Source organism: Onychomys torridus, chromosome 1 (assembly GCF_903995425.1).
Source record: "Onychomys torridus chromosome 1, mOncTor1.1, whole genome shotgun sequence".
Taxonomy (NCBI): Eukaryota; Metazoa; Chordata; class Mammalia; order Rodentia; family Cricetidae; genus Onychomys; species Onychomys torridus.
Window position 1 is genome coordinate 56156857 of NC_050443.1, and position 9910 is coordinate 56166766.

The 9910-nt window shown below is 43.9% G+C and overlaps 1 non-coding gene across 1 annotated transcript; it reads left to right on the plus strand.

Annotated features, from left to right (window-relative positions):
• Nucleotides 1-1191: 1191 nt before the first annotated feature.
• LOC118576797 lies at nucleotides 1192-1298 on the plus strand. The gene has a single exon (XR_004944008.1). It is a non-coding gene; the product is annotated as a U6 spliceosomal RNA (small nuclear RNA).
• The last annotated feature ends 8612 nt before the right edge of the window (nucleotides 1299-9910 follow it).

Consider the following 9910-nt stretch of genomic DNA (forward strand, 5'->3'; position numbering starts at 1 on the left):
ACTGAGAGATACTTAAGGTTCCTAGCCAGTGCTGAGAGGTTAGTTTCAAACAGTGTGTAAGGAAAAGTGGTTCTGGGTCTGGTGGTGCACACCTGTAATTCCAACACCCAGAGGCTGAGACAGGAGGATCAGGACTTGGAGGTCAGCCTGGACTACACAGGAAGACCCTGTTTCAAAAGCAACGCCGGCCCCAGCCCCACCAAACAAAACACACACACACACACACACACACACACACACACACACACACACAAGTCTCCAACCCATGCAAACCAACCCAGGCATGGAATTACAATTCCCAGCACTGTGAATGAACACCACTGTGTCTTGTGTTTATCTCAAGATGGGCTCTTGGGCAAATTTAATTATCTCAATTCTTGTTTTATTGGTTAGGCTTAACGTGCATTACTGGTGAATGAAATGATTTAAAACAACTAAAGAAACAGGAATCAAAATCTGGGACATGTCATCCTTTTTAATCAACTCCTGACTGATTCAGATCCCCTCTCCTTCCAGTCTGGGGGATTTAAGGTCTGGAAATGACTCTGAGCATAATCCTGCCATCCACAAGGGGAGTGAGGCAGCTATCCATTGAAGAGCTCTGGGGAGCAGGTAGCCCTGGGGAACTCTGCTGGCCTGTTGGATGGCGAGATGGATGCACAGGCACACATGTGTATGCACACACACAACTGTAGACTGCTACACATGCCTAGGTGTTTGAAAGAAAGTGTTCTGATATTTGCAAGATAGTCTGAAATGCATCAGGAAAAAAATGACACAGCTTGAGGAATGGAAAGCTATATTAATATATATGCAATGAAGTAGAAAAAGTGTGAGTGAATGAATCTAGGTATGAGAAAACCTGGGCTCCCATCCTACTCGTCTTCAGACAGACAGACAGTGAATTAATCAGCCAGCCCACTCCCCTTTATTAAAGTACCCACAAGGGCACTGAAGAGATGGTGTGGCTTTAATGGCATGTGATGCTCCTCTAGAGGACCCAAATTTGGTTCCCAGCTCCCACACTGGATCATGATCTCCTGGAACTCCAGCTCAAGAGATCTGACACCTCTGATCTCTGAAGGTAACTGTGCTCACATGCACACACCCATACACACAATCAAAATTTAAAATAATTAAAATTTTAAATGAAAATAATAAGATAAATGTTTAAAAATAAAACCCACAATGGTGCTCGCTTCGGCAGCACATATACTAAAATTGGAACGATATAGAGAAGATTAGCATGGCCCCTGTGCAAGGATGACACGCAAATTCCTGAAGCATTCCATATTTAAAACACACACACACACACACACACACACACACACACACTCACACACACAAACACACACACAATGAAGCAATAACAAAAAGGCAAATAGCTCAATTTTTAAATTGGCAGAAGGATTGAAGCAGGCATACTTTCAAAGACGGCATACAATGCCCAATATAAACATCAAAAGGGCTCAGTGTTATTAACATTAAGGCACAAAAGGGCAAAACCATGATGAGGTGTGGCTTCCCATGTGCTAAACTGTCAACTCTCAAAAATTTAGACTGTTCATAGTGAAGCAAATCTGTAATCCTCACATCCAGGAAGCTGAGACAGAAAGATGATCACAAGTTCATCATCATCATCATCATCACCATCATCATCATCATCATCCATCATCATCACCATCATCATCATCATCACAAGCCTAGTCTACATAGTGGTTCCAGGCCATTCAAGGCTACAGTGAGATCTTGCCCCGAAAGGAAAAATAAGGCCAGGTGTGGTGGTGAAATCCTTTAATCCCAACAGAGTGAGTTCCAGAACATCCAGGGCTACATAGTGAGACCCTGTCTCAAAACAAATAAACAACACAACAAACTCCAATAATAATAATAATAATAATAATAATAATAATAATAATAATAATAATAATAACAATTTCTCTTAAATCAGATAATAGTGAGTATTGGTAAAGATGTAGCAAGCCCTACACTCTGGTGGGAATTCACATGAAGAATGCATCTTTATCATTAGTCACAGCATCCAGTATATGATGATAATTTCCATTCCTTGATTTCCCATTCACTAGTGAATGACTGTATAAAAATGTGTCATGCCCATGCAATGTAATATTGCCAGCAATGAAAAGGAACAAAGAGCCGGGTGGTGGTGGCTCATGCCTTTAATCACAGCACTCGGGAGGTAGAGCCAGGCAGAACTCTGTGAGTTCGAGGCCAGCCTGGTCTACAAAGCAAGTTCCAGGAAAGGCTCAAAGCTACACAGAAAAACCAAAAAAAGTACTGACACACCATATATATAATGGTGGTGTACTTTATAACCCCCTCACTCAAGAAAGGAGGTTCACGGGCTGGAGAGATGGCTCAGAGGTTAAGAGCACGGACTGCTCTTCCAGAGGTCCTGAGTTCAATTCCCAGCACCCACATGGTGGCTCACAACCATCTGTAATGAGATCTGGCACCCTCCTCTGTGTACATAATAAATAAATAAATCTTAAAAAAAAAAAAAAAGGAGGTTCACAAGTTCAATGTCATCCTCAGCTACATAAAAAGTTCAAGGCCGACTTGGGTGACTTAAGGTCCTGTCTCAAGAATGGGGGAGCAGGGAGGAGGAGGAGGGGGAGAAGGATTGTGGGATGGAAGGAGGAAGAGAAGTATTTCCAAAATGCTAAGCAAAATGCTAATGTAAAATAACAAAATGCAATCAGCCTTGTGATACAGGAAAGGATTTGCTGGTTCAAAAGCTGTAGGTCCATTCAGATCCCAGCTCAGCTGCCTTTTTCTGGACATGTTTTCCCCTTCCTCTCAGGCAAGAGGAGTAGACTGGAGACAGTTGTAGGGTATTTTATCATTAACTACGCTTTCATGGGGGCAGCTCCATCAATTTAGAGGAGGATTTGACTTAATAAGAGCAATGATTTGCATTCAGTAGATGGAAGATAATGTCTGGCAACCCTCAGATAGCAGAAGTTAAACTTAAAAGTTTGCTTAGGGCTTTGAAGGCTCTTGGACTAATTATATCCTAAACTTCTGGTTAAGGGAACTAATTATAGGGAGAATGGGAGGGTTAAAGTACCACAAATAATCAAGGGATGAGTACTCAGTTATTTTTTTATGTTTCTTAGTGGTAAACTATTTTGATGCTGATAGTGGACGGGAAGCTAGTAAGTGAGGTACTGCAAAATTAAGTGTATATAGAAGAATAGGTTAGTAAGACTCTTATAGCTTTAGACATAGCCTTGATAGTGCAATTGTTTTATTTATTTTTTATAACTTATTCGTTTTTTTACTTTTACAGATTTATTTATTTTATGTGTATGGGTATTTTTGCCTGCATGCACCATACACATGCTTGGTGCCATGAATCCCCTGGAGCTGGAGGTACTAACAGTTGTGAGCTGCCATGTGGGTGCTGGGAATTGAACCCAGGTCCTCTGGAGGAGCAGCCAGTGCTCTTAGCCACTAAGCCATCTCTCTAGGCCCCAGGGCTATTGTTTTTAATAGTTCAGTAATAATTTTTCTTTTGGAAAATAAAGGTCAGTGGGGGTAGAGCCCTAATGACAGAAGTACTGTTGAAGTAGTTAATAATATGATGGATGTTTTATTTTATTTTTGTGAAAGGGATGAAATAGATATATCCCAATCAGTTTTATGTAACTTGACATAAGCTCGAGTCCTCAGAGGAGCAGGCCTCTATTGAGAAAATATTTCCATAAGATCTGACTGTTTGTGAGCCTGTAGGGTATTTACTTAATTAGTGATTGATGTGGGAAGGCCCAGTCCATTGTGGGTGGTACCATCCCTGGCCTGGTGGTCCTGGGTTCTATAAGAAAGCAGGCTGAGCAAGCCATGAAGAGCAAGCCATGAGGAGCAAGCCGGTAAGCAGTACCCTGTAGGGAATGTTATTTCAAGGTGTGCTACTTTGTGTATGTGGCATTTGTTTAACTCTGTGAAGCTGTGTTACTGTGCCTGGGTAAACACCTGGTGGTCCAATAAAGATCTGAACAGCCAATAGCAAGGCAGGAGAAAGGATAGGCGGGGCTGGCAGGCAGAGAGAATAAATAGAAAGAGAAATCTGGAAGGAGAAGAAGTAGCCAGAGAAGGAGGGGGAGCCAGCCGTCTAGTTACACAACAAGTCACAGAGTAACAGTAGGATTAGAAAAGCCCAGAGGCGAAAGACAGATGGGCTAAGTTAGGTTAAGAAAAGCTGGCAAGAAACAAGCCAAGCTAAGGCCAGGCATTTATAATTAAGAATAAGCCTTGCTGCCGGGCAGTGGTGGTGCACGCCTTTAATCCCAGCACTCGGGAGGCAGAAGCAGGCGGATCTCTGTGAGTTCGAGGCAAGCCTGGTCTACAGAGTGAGATCCAGGAAAGGAGCAAAGCTACAGAGAGAAACCCTGTCTAGAAAAACAAACAAAAAAACAAAAAACAAAAAAAAAGAATAAGCCTCCATGTGTGATTTTTTTTGGGAGCTGGGTGGCAGGCCCCCTAAAAGAGCAAAACCAAACAACAATAGTACCCCTCTCTCCCATGACCTCTGCATCAGCTCCTGTCTTCAGGTTTTTGCCCTGCTTGAAAGGGTTCCTGTCCTGACTTGCTGCAACAATGAACAGTGACACAGAATCATAAGCCAAATAAACCCTTTCCTCTCCAAGTTGCTTTGGTTATGGTATTTCATCACAGCAATAGTATCCCTAAGACAAGATATAAAATAATTGATAGAGGGATAAATACTGAGGCTGTAAAGAAGGGGTAAATGACTAAATTCAACAGTGTCATATTGAATATGGAAAAATAGCATTTATTCACCCCATGTGAGCAACAGGTGAGTAAACCATGATTTTTCATAGTTGGGTTTGGTTGAGCCCTCCTTCAGCCCCCATTTAGGACTGATATATTTTCAGAAGCAAGAATTAGTGTATTGAAAGGTTTGGAATAGAATAATGGATAAGGGGGCAAGGTTTTGTCAAGTGAGGAGAACAAGGCCAACTTGACGGGGAATCCTTGAGTAACTTCAAGTATTCAGGGGTGAGATGGTGTTAATCCAAGCTCCATTGCTAAGGAGATAAAGAAGAAAGTGAAGAGCAGGTCAAGTGTAGTAGGCTGAAAATTGCCATACACCCGATTTTTTTTGTAATCTAATATAGTATTTAGAAATATAGAGAGAGGCACAGGGAGGGGACTATTGCTTGAGTTAAGAAATACTTAGTTAAAGCCAGGCATGGTGAATGTTGTGCCCTAGGCGTGAGACCCCCAAAGAGACCACCAGAGACACAAACTCATCAAAATGCAAAAGCAAGGTTTATTGGAGCAGTTCAAGCAGCATGGCAGGGACCTTGTCGAGCACCCCAGTGCAGCGGAGGCTAGAGGAGGTGCCCGCCCCTCTGCAAGCTCAGTTTTTTTTTTTTGTTTTTGTTTTCCACACAAATTATCAGCATTTATTTCCTGGGACCTAAGTATCACTCACTTGGTACAAAGGGCAAAGAATTGGTCAGTTAGTTTTGAGTCCAAATGCTTTCTCTACAACTGGATCTGTGAGGCTGCATGGGGGAACTTAGAGTAAGCTCAGTTTTTAAAGGCAAAAAAAATCACAAGGTTACATCAGTTAGGGGTGCTGGTATGGGTACAATTCTGATTGGCTCAAGTCTTAGGGGCTGTCAGATTTTTCTGTGTTATCTTACTTTGCAGTTTTGACTGGATGTTTGTTAAACTTTATAGACTGTCTCTGGCATTGGGGCATTCTGTGGTTAATCTTTTGCTACCAGATAGTCCATCAAACATCCTGACTTTGTACTTTGGAGTTCCTGGGAACTATGTCAGCAGCTCTGGGAATTTTTAAACTCAGGCCTATTTCAAGCTGGGGTGAGAGGCTTGCTTGAAATGGAGGTGTTTGGGTTCTTCAGTGAGCCATAGAGGTGTTCTTCCCCAGGAAAGAGCATACCAATTGATTGTCTATTGCCAAGCCATCAGCCTTGAAAATATACATACAAGTAAAATTACACAGACTGAACATGTTATATTTAGGAATATAGTTGCATATGCATGTACATATATGCATGTAAAAACCATTAATTTAAAAAGAGGCATGAATTTGAAATAGAGCAAGGCAAGGTTTGGCAGGAGGAAAAGGGTGATAAAATTATAATCTCAACAGTAAAAATAAAGATAAGGCCTTGGAAGTGAGAGATAGGTCATCAGTTAAGAGCACTTGCTGCTCTCGCAGAGGACCAGGGTTCGATTCCCAGTACCCATGTGGTGACTTAACAACCATTTGTAACTCCAGTTCCAGGGGCTCCAATTTCCCCTTTTGATCTCTGAGGGCACCAGGCACACACTTGGTGCACATGTATAAATGCAGACAGATGAAAATAAATTTTACAATAATTAAAAATGGAGGGCGTGGAGTAGAGAATGACATAGTAGACAGTGACTGATACACAGGCGTGGATCTGAGGTTGGGTCCTTAGTATTCATGCAAAAAGCGACACACACCTCTAATCCCCATGCTGGGAGGCAGAGGCAGGAGAATCCTCGGGGTTTGCTTGTCAGTCAGCCTAGCTGAATCAATAAGCTCCTGATTCAGCAGGAGACTCTCAAAGTGGAGGGTGGCTAAAAAAGACACCCAATGTCTGGAGGCTGGAGAGATGGCTCAGTGGTTAAGAGCACTGGCTGCTCTTCCAGAAGACCCACATTCATTTCCCAGCACCCACAGGGCAGTTCACAACTGTCTATAAGTCCAGTTCCAGGGAATCTGCACAAACATGTGTGGAGGCAAAACACCAATACACATTGAAGGGCTCTAACTGGCCCAAGCATAGCAAACATGGCACCAGCTGGTCTTGCCCACTCCCTTCTCTCTCCCTTGTTGGCCTCTACCTTATGCCTAACACTCCAAGGTACAGCTATCAAAACCCCAAGGTCTAGCAATCAAAATTCATTATTTGGCTGCACTGGCTAACACACCCAATCAGGATTTACCAATTCACTCTAACAAAGACTTTCCCCTTAAAAACCACTTCTACAGCCGGGCGGTGGTGGTGTATGCCTTTAATTCCAGCACTCAGGAGGCAGAGCCAGGCGGATCTCTATGAGTTTGAGGCCAGCCTGGGCTACAGAGCGAGATCCAGGAAATGTGCAAAGTCACACAGAGGAACACGGCCCCCACCCCCACCCCCGAAAAAAAAAAAAAAGAAAAACAAACAAAACAAAACAAAAACTCTTCTATAGAGACATCTACTGTCTGTCTTTGTCTGAGCAGAGGCAATCCCCAGCCCCCATTTCTCCTCTTGAGTAATAAAACTTCTTTGTACTGACAGTTTGGTGTCTGGATGTGTTCTGTGTCAACTCTGGGTTCCCTTCACGTGTGACAAATAAAAATAGAAAATAGGAAAAACCCAATATCCATCTCATGCTTCCATACACACAGGCACACATGTGTACATGTACATATACCACTGAGGGCTGCAGTGGTGGCTAAGTGTTTGAAAGAAAGTGTTCTGATACTTGCCAGCTACTTTGAAAAGAATCAGGAAGAAAAGAACAGGGCTTGAGAGATGGAGCGAATCTAAGTAAAGAATAGACGTATGTTTGATGAAAAAGTCTTCAAACTGGTAAGCATCACTGAAAGTATTTCTAATTTTTGGGAAATGAGTTATTACTTGTATTTTATTTAAATTTGAAAATAATTCTCCATCCATCTCCAGATCCACGTCCTTTTTTATGTCTGGCTGCGTTAGCAAGACATCTGGTGCCATTATTCACAAGTAATACACCTTGGACCTACAAAATGAGAAATAAAGCACCTAAAGCAATGTGAGTGCGCTAGCTGAACAATGGGGGAGCTTCCAAGTGAGAAGAAAGGAGGGCATGCGCAGTGCTCGCCGCCAGAGGGCGCGTGCGCGGCATCTTGAGCGCCAGGCTTCAGACTGCGACCAGCTGCGGCTTGTGCAATTAACCTGCAGAAGACAGCCCTCCAGACCCGGCGGTCTGAGTCAGCACCTACTGTCTGGGGAAGCAGGTGTCAGCATCCCTTCACATCGCTCCCTTCCTGGTTCAGTTGTGAATCAGTCTGAAAACGGAGCACCAGTGGAGAGGGACATGCATTTCATCCCAGACAGAGGCTGTCCAACCAGGGGTTTCCCCGGTTCTCAGACACTTGAGCAGCTTTTACAGCTGGTAACATCCTTCTGGATCCTTTGCCTCATGAGCCAAGGGACTCAGGGTGACCTGGATAGAGTGAAACATCATGGTTGTGTCCTGTGACCTCCAGCACCCCCAGGGATCTAGTCCACTCTCCTCTTCAGGCAGAGATAGAGAAACGCACTAGCTCAAACCAATCAGGGATCTCACTAGCCATGTGCTCAGTGGGACCTATCCCTGTGGCTCCAGCCACTAGATTCAGATGTAAATAATAGATGACTTGGCATTTTTAAATTATAACCATTAGACTCCCATTTTACAAACAAGCAGTCCCTTAAATGTCTTGTCTATTCAGCCACAGTCGGAACGTCTCAGGGAATCACCCTTAGAAGGTTGAACCACAGGCTTCAACTCTCCATCCAACAGGCCAGCAGAGTCCCCCAGGGCCACCTGCTCCCCAGAGCTCTTCAATGGATAGCTGCCTCACTCCCCTTGTGGAAGGCAGGATTATGCTCAGAGTCATTTCCAGACCTTAAATCCCCCAGACTGGAAGGAGAGGGGATCTGAATCAGTCAGGAGTTGATTGAAAAGGATGACATGTCCCAGATTTTGATTCCTGTTTCTTTAGTTGTTTTAAATCATTTCATTCACCAGTAATGCACGTTAAGCCTAACCAATAAAACAAGAATTGAGATAATTAAATTTGCCCAAGAGCCCATCCTGAGATAAACACAAGACACAGTGGTGTTCATTTACAGTGCTGGGAATTGTAATTCCATGCCCCGGTTGGTTTGCATGTGTTGGAGACTTGTGTGTGTGTGTGTGTGTGTGTGTGTGTGTGTGTGTGTGTGTGTGTTTTGTTTGGTGGGGCTGGGGCCGGCGTTGCTTTTGAAACAGGGTCTTCCTGTGTAGTCCAGGCTGACCTCCAAGTCCTGATCCTCCTGTCTCAGCCTCTGGGTGTTGGAATTACAGGTGTGCACCACCAGACCCAGAACCACTTTTCCTTACACACTGTTTGAAACTAACCTCTCAGCACTGGCTAGGAACCTTAAGTATCTCTCAGTGGTTTAGGGTAGCTTTCAAGAAAAGGTCAAATAAAATCAGGAGTGCCCAAATTAGAGTCCTGAGCACCTATCTTCTGAAGCCCTAGAAACATAAAGTGAACGTGTTTACACTTTTATTTAACTCCTTACTAATGGGAGAACATGAGGAAGTCACAACTAGCACCAAGAAGTGGAAAAAAAAACAAAAACAAAACCAAAAAGGCTCAGAAGTTTACAGACAGGAACACTGAAGTGAGCAAGGGAGACAGCTCAGCAGGAGAGTGCTTGCCAACCATTCAGGAGGCCCTGGGCAGGAACACACACACACACACACACACACACACACACACACACACACACACACACACACACACACACACACACACACACACACACACACACACACACACACACACACACACACACACACACAAAGTGGCTTTGTGAATGGACAAATGTACTCGGGCAGGTGGAAGGAGGCACTGAACGGAGCTCCAGCGGGCGGAGCTCCAGCGGGCGGAGCTCCAGTGGGCGGAGCTCCCTTCAGTCTAAGAAGAGTGGCCTGCCCTGCTGTCAGTCCTCTGCAACTGATGGAATGTCACCATGCTTCAAACACCACAAAAGGCCAAGAGTCCCCTAAGATGCACCAGCTAACAGTTAGTTTGTGTTCTGCACAATGACTAGCTCTCCACTGGTGTAAGTAACCTTCCCGG